At 32.7% G+C, this 2668-nt stretch overlaps 1 protein-coding gene across 1 annotated transcript in view; it reads right to left on the minus strand.

Moving 5' to 3' along the window:
• Smp_145280 (hypothetical protein) overlaps nt 1-2668 on the minus strand; it is a gene marked incomplete at both ends in the record, with an annotated part of 37036 nt that overhangs the window by 18306 nt on the left and 16062 nt on the right. The gene's annotated exons all lie outside the window — the stretch shown is intronic.

Genomic DNA, 2668 nt, shown 5'->3' on the forward strand with positions numbered 1-2668 from the left:
GATATCTCACAACAGACGTGTCTGAACTCCATTGGTCACTGCTTCTCACTGGAGCTCCAGGAAATATCTCTTGAAGTCAGTCACTAGTGAGCATATGATTATAATCAGGTTTACCACGATGGTGGTCTAGCTTCAATTGACTCATGATTTCAACTGTGAAAATATAAAATTAAATCGAATCGTCAATGTTGGAGCTGACTAATATGATGTGTTAACATGAATCAGTTTATAAGTGAAATAAAATCGTAAGATAAATGATCAGAATATATATAGTTGACATAGAGTGAGATAGCACAATGGGATTACAAATCAGAAATTACGTAATATGTAGAATAATATGAATGAGGTCAGATATAGTAAATAGGGGTGGATGCTGAATAAATTTCTTTAAAAGGTTAGCAAGTGTGATAATGGTAATAATGATAATAATAACTGGTAAGATGTGTAGATAAAATAAGTTTAGGATATAAAAATGAGTATTAATCAAAATACGTCACCATATAATAAAATTGATTATTAACAAGTTGACCCCGAAGTTGGCCAGGGTAAAAGGAGCGGCTGGACATATTTCTCTTGGATGCAAAGCTCTGGCTTTTTTATCCGAATAGCAATTGCCTCAGCCGTCTGCAGGATTCTCAGTCTGACGGAATTAGGTAGACTGCTGTTAACACGATATATTATTGTGAAAGATTGCTCGATGTTGGCTCTATGTCCCGTCTGAACTAAATGGGCTAAACTAGAGCTGTTAACCGTTTTGACTACACCTTTGCTTAACCACACTGGGAGGTGCTCACGAGCCCGAGTATACAAATTCCAAGAACATCTGCCTATTTAACTTGCCCCACAGGAGCAGTTGAATTGATAGATACAGAAAGAAATGGCTAGTCTAGGCAATTTATCTTTCGACATCGGTGTGATCATTGGACGTGTGGAAAACATTAGTTGTAGTTTACCTGCATTAAAAGTCCTTTGGATTGATCTTCGTAGCTTCAGTCTTAACATTTCACTAGGTGCGCCGCCTCTGAATTGTATACGTATATACAGAGGCTTTTTATTCAGAGTTAAACATCCTTTACATATCCAGCCGCTCCTTTTACCCTGGCCAACTTCAGGGTCAACTTGTTAATAATTAATTTTATAATATGGTGACATTAATTTGATCATTGTTCATTTTTATATCCTAAACTTTAAGCGTAAAATCAAGAAAACAGTAACAAATTGTAGCCGATCAGTTTTTTTTGCGTAGGAATATCACTATGATACTACATAATTTGGAGGTAAATAGAATTTTCCTTTACTTATATGGTTTAATATTAAATAACTTAAACTAATGGTCACATTATAATTTGATCAATGTTCAGTCAAGACTAATGATCATTCAATATGCTGTTAATTGGATCTTAGTGATCATTTAATATAGATGACCTAGTTTTAAGCAGGTTGCTATCAGTTAGCGAAGCGCTGAATGTTAGTCATGATATATGACCAATTGACTTACGTTAGAAATGTGGAATATGTGATTCCAACTCAAATATTGTAGTAACCACGACAGCTTTACTTTACGGGCTATATCTCTTATAGTCTATTCTATAAGTACTGAGTGGGGGTGTCGTGTTAAGTAACTCACTGAAATTAATGGTTTTGTAACTACTGAGCATTGATAATGATCTTTCAGCTTTTATCAAATACTAGTATCTAGAGGTGGTTGGTCAAGTATCGTCACCAGATTACGGGACGACCAAATTTAAAGCGTATCTTATCTTCCTGATAGACAGTCTAGAAGTCATACATTCCTCCACTTCTACGTGTACTTAAATGTACTTTTCTCCGCACGTTATTGCCTTCTTTCTGATTTATCTTCGGAATAGTCACTGTGATATATCTAGAGGCCAATATTTTCCGGTTATGTTAGATTCAGTTTGTCTTCAAAAGTTAATCGACAGAAAAACTAACTCAAAAAATCCAAAAATAATAACAGTATATTTGGTAAAAAAGCCTCAATTAGTATTCAATCAATAAAAGTTGACCATGTTCAAATTGTAGAAGAAATAATGATGATCAGTTGACTTATTTCAATGTTCATTTCTAAACTGATTGCCCTTCAGTAACTATATATAACTTCCGCTGGTAAAATAAAAGTTTTCCATTAAAAAAAATAATATTTTGTTTAACTTAATAGACCATTGGATGTCATATTTTCCGAAGTATCAATTTCATATACATTCGCCATACTAATTTAAGAGGTAAATTCATTCTATAAAATAAATTTAATTAATTAACTAGACATATTTATGTTTCATGTTGAAATCTGATTCACTTCCTTCAATTTTTTCTGTTTTCTTTCCTTCTGTCTTTTTTCATTCTCATCTTTTCCCAGATATTAATTTACTTGATCTATGGTTAGACAGTTAGTTAAGTCTAGTGTTCACTGCAATGTAAATAATGAAACGGAATGAAAAGATAGTAACGAATATTACAGTCTATAGTATGTATAAGATTGTTGATAATAATCTTTTTATCTTACTCCATTTATTCGTTCTTATTTCATTAGCCTATAGGAAAATATAATTAAACCTTGAGGCTAAATAAAATTAAAACCCCAAATGATGAATGTGTTAAAGAAGAAACGGAAGAAATAAAACTTTTGAAAGAATACACAGTTAGTCAT

The sequence above is a fragment of the Schistosoma mansoni genome, chromosome W (assembly GCF_000237925.1).
Source record: "Schistosoma mansoni strain Puerto Rico chromosome W, complete genome".
Classification (NCBI taxonomy): Eukaryota; Metazoa; Platyhelminthes; class Trematoda; order Strigeidida; family Schistosomatidae; genus Schistosoma; species Schistosoma mansoni.